Below are 7,514 nucleotides of genomic sequence, written 5' to 3' on the forward strand. Positions count from 1 at the left end.
GATATCAATGAAGCTCTCAAAAAAGGGAGAGTTGTCAGCTTGGCAGTGATTTTTTGAGAACAGATATAAAACATAGCAAGTGTGGAAGGGTATAGCTACCTATTATTTCCCTCACTTCTGTGTTTTTGTTTCTCCTTCCCAGGAGGCACTATATTAGTGCATCCTCTTCTAGCTACTAAAAACTGTGTTCGTTTTCTACTGCTGTGTAACAAATTCCCATAGGGAGCCTAAAACAATACACATTTATTATCTCACAACTTTTGTGAGCCAGGAGTGTGGGCACAGCCTTAGCTGGGTCTTCTGCTGAATGGTGCAATCAAAGCATTACCAAGAGTGGGGTCTTGTTAGAGTCTTGGCTAGGGAAGGATCTGTTTTCACGCTTCCTCAGACTGTTGTCAGTAGTTATTTCCTTGCAGAGGTAGGTTTCATGGTAGCTTAACTTTTCAAAGTAAGATTTGAGAGGGGAGAGGAAAGGAGAAAGAGGTTCTAGCCAGCTGATTGCTATACTCTCTTGTAATTACATGCACATAATTTTGGGAAGAACTTCATCCTTTCCACATTTCATTGATTAGAAGCAAGGTAACACTCAAGGGAGGGGACTATACAAAGGTGTGAATATCAGAAGTCAGAGATCATGGGTTTCTTAAGAATCTATGTACCACAAACCACAACCTTGTAAGACAAGAGGAGATAGATAGATAGATAGATAGATAGATAGATAGATAGATATCTCCCATGGAGGAGACTATTTACTGATACCGTAACTTTTCAACCAAGGTTCATCAGCTGATACCATTCTCCAAAACCAAACTGAAGACCAAGATTCATTCAGTAAGAAAGATAGTTTTTTTCTCCCTGGGTTTCTGAGGATATGCCGCCATCATGAATGACATAGTAATTATCTGGACCAGGAAGTTCATAACCAACCAGTTACTTCAGAGGAAACAAATGGTCATTGATGTTCTTCACCCTGGGAAAGCAATAGTACCTAAGACAGAAATTTGAGAAAAGTTAGCCAAAATGTACAAGACCACACCAGATGTCATATTTGTGTTTGGATTCAGAACCCATTTTGGAGATGGCAAGACAACTGGCTTTGGCATGATTTACGATTCCTTGGATCATGCGAAGAAAAATGAACCCAAACATAGTCTGGCAAGACATGGCCTGTATGAAAAGAAAAAGACCTCAAGAAAACAGCAAAAGGAACACAAGAATACAATGAAGAAAGTCAGTGGGACTGCGAAGGCAAATGTTGGGGCTGGCAAAAAGCCAAAGGAGTAAAGATTCTGCAAAGACTTTATCTGCGGAGATTGTGTAAATTCTTCATGAGGATTAATAAACTGTAAAAGTTGTAAAGAAAAGAAAGAAGGATTACATATATAACATATACATATGTCAGCATTTGTATGTGTTGTGTCAAAGCAGCTAGGAAGGGTGCAAGCAGTGGGCAGGAGGAGAGACATTTAAATCAAAGCAAAGAAAGAAGCCAGAGATTGCTCAAAGAGGAAGAGGGATTCTCAGGGAGGAAGCAAAGAAAAGGCAGTTCCCAGCAGAGAGGAGCCAATTAGAGCTCTCACGTCACACCCTGGTGCTTTTCAGGGTTCCCCCTGATCCTTAGCTCTGATACTATCCCTATCCCAAAAAAGCTTTAAATGAAGCCTTTCCCCATGCTTACTTTAAAAACATATTCAACCTGGTTTGCACCCCATCACTGTCCACTATCCCCAGATTGTTGGGAGTCCACCTGGCTCCAAAGACTAACTTCCCCATCCCCCAAGAAGAGCCTTCCAATGGTGAGCCCTGTTAGCTCACATGATCCTTACCCACCAATCAGAGCCCTGCTGGCTCACATGATCCTACTCACCAAACAGACTAGCCCTGCTGGCTCACCTAATCCTTACCCTCCAAACAAAAAGCACCCCATGCCAACTGTCAAACCACCCCTGGCTCTATAAATATGCAGAGCTGTTTCTCAATAAAAGGGCATTTGCTCCCACGACAAGCCTTGCTCGTTCTTTCACAGATTATTTTAGAGTCCCATCCCCATCTTGACTCAAGTAATTCAGAATACTTGCCAGTAGCCCACTCAGGCCCATGCCTTCATCTCCACAAAGAACACCCTCTGCATCATGGGTGTATCCTCCCTGACCAAGAAGGTTGGACTCCAATCCCTTCCAGAACTACCAGCAATATGATCTCCAGAGAATGGCTCAGAGTTAAGAGTGGCAATGGGACATTCAGCGGAAGGAAGCCCAGAATTCTCCTTCAGACTTGGGGAAACTATATTTGTTTTTCTTACTGTACTTGACTTAGAAAACTTATCACAACCCTGATGGATAAAACCAAAGGTCAGATGTAGCCTGGACCAATGCTTCCTCCTCACAGCTGACATTCAGTTTTGTATTTCTAAATCTCACTCTTTCAGTACTTAGTTGAGACTGGTAACTATTTCTAAAAGCAGACTTTGAACTACCACTACTGCCCATAACATGTCTTGACTACATTTTCATTTTTGATTTTGATATACAGGTTTTGGTTTACATGTCTAACCTTCTACACTGGATGATATGCTTCTTGAGAACAGGGCTCTCCTCTAATAAATCCTTCTCTCTCCCCAAACTCACTGGCTAATCAAATACCCTGTGTCCCTGCGAGTTGTATGAAATTAGATAAGACATTAAAACTTTACGATCCCTCAGTTTCCTCATTATCTTCAACATGATTTCTAACTTCATTCTAGACCTTGGATTCCAAGAAGAGCTTTTGCTAAGCCAATTCAGAGTGCAAACAAAAGGGGGAATGTTTTCTAACCTATTTTAAGAGAACAAAATGCTTTCAAGTGCTTTAGAGGTATCTATTTTTACACAGATGGAGTCATTAAAATATCAGTGGAACCAGCTGCCACCCGGCAAGTGCTTGGATGTTCTCACTGCAAGCCCTTCTTACCCACCACACTTAGAAAGCCCCTTCTCTCGTGCACAGAGCTCCCCTTGAAGTAGGTAACTTCAAAGAGGCAACATGGTGTACTGGCAAGCCCTCAGATCTCTTATCTGAAAAACCAGTAAATGAATCTGATGACATTCAGGAAGTATAAAATAATAGCAGAAGCAGCTCCCACTCAACCGGGCCTTTTCTTTAGATTGATCTCTAAAGAACATTGCAGTTCTAGTGGGTATGATGGGGAACATCAGTGCTAGCCAGCAGGTCTGGGTTTCAGTCTTTCTTTCCTCTGTTACTTTCTCTCCTTCAGCTTCTGCCTAGATCTGTCCCTCCATCCTGACAATCACGTTGTAGAGAGCAAATGAGGACAGGAGGACATGAAGCAGGCAAGCTCTGTGAGCTGTAAAGAGGTATGCAGATGTTAGCTCTATATTTTAAAGTATCCCATCAATCATATTGTGATTTAAAGAGCACACACAGGCCCAAGTCCCACAAGCCAGCAGTCATAAGGAATTTGGTTGAATTGTGTTAGCACAATTACAAAGTCAAATACATGAGCCATTACTGGATTCTCATGCATGCGCTCTGTGAAACAATCTGGTATAATGTTAATACTATGCCACTAGAGGTAGATAGATCTGAATTTGAATCCCAATTTTATAATTTATTAGTTAGGAATTTGGTAAAAAAAAAATATTTTACCTCTTCTAATCTCAGTTTCCTAATTTGTAAAACATCAAATATGAAAAAAATACTGAATATCTGTGTCCCCACAAAAATAATACATTTAAGTCCTGTCTCCCAATATCATGTATAGATGGAATCTTTGAGAGGATATTAGGACTAGATGAGGGCCTGAGGGTGGGGCCCTTTGACAGAATTAGTACCCTTATGAGAAGGACACCAGAGCACTTGCTCTTTTTCTCTATCTTGTGAGAACACAGCAAGCAGGAAGCTGTACTCAAGCCAAGAAGAGAGTCCTCACCAGAATCCTATGATGATGGCATGCCTATCTGGACATCCAATCTCCAGAATTGTGAGAAAATAAATTTCTATGGTTAAGCCACCATAGCCTGAGCAGACTAAGACAGCTTACTAGAGTACAGAATGAACAAAAATGTAGGAAACACCATAATTATTAAAAACCAGAGACTTTAAAACATGAAAATAATTACACACATGCAAGAGGTGGTAAAAGACCAGATGAGACAGTGAGGTCAGTCAGAAATTAACAATGGTGGGATTGCTTCTACCCCAAGACTACAAGGACAAAAGGAGGAAGTATAGTTACAAGGGCCAGAGGCCAGGTCACCCATCAGAGTCTAAAACCACATCAGGCACATAGAGGGAAGCAGGAGATTTAGAGAGGATGCAGCTCTAACTGTAAACAGAAAGAAAAGGAGAGAAATGTGCTTACTTCTCCTTTTCTCCTAGCCTTCAGACTCCTATCCCCATCTTTTGTCATCTACAACCAACACGTTCAGGTGATATTGGAATCTGGGACTTACAGACAGATGATGACACCTTGTGTACAGACCAGAGCAGGAAGGTGAGGAATGGGTGGGATAGCAAACAGGACAAGGACCAGCACACCCATCTTCCTGCTTTAAATATTAATTAATTGAGAATTAATATTAATTATGAGATAGTCTATTTCATAAAATAACTACCATAACACTGACTTATAACATGGTTCAGTTACTGACAGATCTTATTATATTAGATACCTTGGGTGTTGTTAGACACTTTCACTTATATAATTTTATTTAATTCCAAATAATTTATTATATTCTCTGTTTTCTTTCTATCTGCTCAGGGATCTTGCCTCTAGCACGTGAGGGGCACCAGCATGTTGATCAGGCTCAGAACTTCAGCCCTTTATCATGTAGCTAACCTAGCTGCCAGGGGAATGCCTGCCATTTGTCTACCAGGAGCCCTATGCTGCAATGAGAGAACCACCTATCAGTCCCTAGAGTGCCCACCCATTAATGCTTCTTAGAGATTGTCCTGCTGTCCTTTGCTGAGGACATCATTTGAAGATAAGCTCATTATCATCTCCTTTATGAAGACTAGAAGCCCATTCACTGGCAGAATTAAGTATTTCTTCCTCCAAGTCCGTAACATGCCCTTGGGGCCTAAGATCTAGATTTATCTGTCTGCATATCAGTACAGCAGCATCCTTTTTACCTGCTAGACCATGAGCTTCCAGCCAGCAGCTCAGGAACCCAGCATCTGGAGGTTGAATCCTGGAAGAAGAGGCTTTACCCAGTGTGGTACAAGAGTCTTGGAGCCTGAGAAACTTAAATCCCAGTCTGATCTCTTCCACTTCCTAGCTGGATATTTGTATAAGCAGATTCATCTTTAATTCTCAGTTTTCTCTATGGCTAAAGTAGAGATTATAAATTAAAAACATCTCTTGATGTTATTTTAAGAATTAAATTAGATAAGCCATATAAAGGTTGCGGGGCAGTAGCAGGTTGTTACCTCAGGCTGATGTCCCTTCTCTTTCTCTCCTATAACTGCCCTAGATTAGTGAGGCTCAGGAGTCAAGTCAGACCTAGTGTAACAGAGAAGGGCTAGAAAGTAAACATTTAAAGCTTTTTGAGGCAAAATATGTCTCTTCATACATTCTTTTTTTTCATTTTTAATAACCCTCTAAAAATGTAAAAACTGTTGAGCAACTTTAAAACTGGTCATTGGGTCATATCTGATCCACTGGCTGCTGATCTCTGTTCTGGTATCATACTTAAAAAGACCACAGGGACTTGCTTGGCCTTTGCCTGTTACTGTTCTCTTCCTCCTTTATTACATTTCTTCTTTTTTTTTCCTTTCATTTTGTCCATGTTCTCTAAATGTTAGAGTTAAGAATCCAAATGTGAAATCAGAGGGACCTGGTACAAACTTTGGCCTCACGGCCAAATGGTTTGACAACCATGGGCAAGTTTCTTAGCATCTCATAACCTCTGTTGCAACACCTTGAACATGACTCTATTAAAACCTGCTAGGACCCTGGGGAAGTTAACGAGGACACACATTAAGTGTGTGTCCAAAGTCTTCTGAGTACTGATTGTTAAATTCAAAGGAAATTTACAAACCAGCTCTGAAACCATTGGTCACTCAAAATCAGCCTCAGTGAACATACTTACACCACAGAAATTGGACATCATGGCGGCTCAACCCTCCTCCTATTCCTGAGCTGGTTGGTAAATGTTTATAATTCACCACCAAACTGAGCACCCACCCCCATTTCCACTTGCCTCCTTGGGATCTTCCTGCTTCCAGTGTCACACTGCAAGGAATTAATGATATAGCAGGGGAAATCCTGAGACAAGAAAACATGCAGACCTCCCAGAAATTCTCACCTACAATATGGTTCACTGGGCATGCGTGTACTTTGCCACTGTCACGTTTCTCGGGTTCTAACTGGCTACCCATTTGGTTAACACCAGAAAATGTTGAAAATCATCTGATTTCCACAAGGAGGAATCTAGCTATTCCCATAAATGGCAATAGGAGAAGAGGTGGGTTGCTCTGTGACTTCCAGAAGTGCTGAATGCAGACAGCAGAGCAGTGCCGTTGTGAAATTGACAGATTCTGCTAATGAACCCAAGAGGATAAAATGATTCTTGAAAGGGAAACATGGAACTGAAATGAATGGGCATTTCAACCCAGGAGTCTCCTGGGAGATATTATTCTTCCTGAGTAGGACATTAACGTTTTAATTATTTTTTTATGGTGGAATAAAAAAATTCTTTTTCTTGACTCACGTTTTGAGTTCACTCTTTGACCCATAAATAAAGATGCCAGATTTAAATTTGTTTCAGAAAATCCTTTGTTTTGTTTTATTTTTGTTTCTTTTCATTCTGTTTAACAAACTATTGAATCCTCTATCAGAGGGAATTGTGCTTGGCTTCTAGCCACAGGAACCAGAAAGGACAGTGGCTTTAAAACTTGCATAAGAAGTCTAGAGTTAGGCAGCCTAGCATTAACATCTCCACTTCTGTTTTGCTCTAATCATAGCACAGGGCCTTTATCCCCAATGTTCCCCCTTGGCCCAAGATAGGTATCAAAGTTTTATTTACCAAATCCACATTCTAGGCAGGAAGTAGTAGGTGGGGGCAGAGCTGCCTTTGCCTCTTCTGAGACTGTGGGATTCCCAACTAGCAACTTTGGCTTGGTCTTCTGACCACCCTGAGCTTCCAGGGAAACTGGGAAACAGCCCTGAAACTAAACACCCCACCCCCCAAAAAAAGTCAGAGCATGATCACTAAACGAAAAGGAAATATAGAGGTTTTGAGTTATCCAAGCAACAGTGAATATCTACCACAGTGGTGTTTTGTTTTCTTTTTAGATATACATGACAGTAGAGTATATTTTGATATATTATACATACATGGAGTATAATTTATTCTAATTAGGATCCCACTACCACAGTGTTCTTTATTCAAATGTCTGTGTATGAAAAAGAGAATCAGAGTTTTTGTGTTTGGAAATATGTGCCAGAGATTAAGATGTATTGCAACCTCAGAGAATGTGCAGCCTAGTCAACAAAACTCACATTCAAGCATACA

General features: G+C 40.8%; 1 pseudogene across 1 annotated transcript; it reads left to right on the plus strand.

Annotated features, from left to right (window-relative positions):
* Positions 1-882: 882 nt before the first annotated feature.
* Positions 883-1,284, plus strand: LOC308642911 (small ribosomal subunit protein eS24-like; annotated as a pseudogene). Its single transcript has one exon. The product of its transcript is annotated as a small ribosomal subunit protein eS24-like (transcript).
* The last annotated feature ends 6,230 nt before the right edge of the window (positions 1,285-7,514 follow it).

The sequence above is a fragment of the Spermophilus citellus genome, assembly GCF_964194105.1.
Source record: "Spermophilus citellus genome assembly, chromosome: 2".
In the NCBI taxonomy this organism is placed as follows: domain Eukaryota; kingdom Metazoa; phylum Chordata; class Mammalia; order Rodentia; family Sciuridae; genus Spermophilus; species Spermophilus citellus.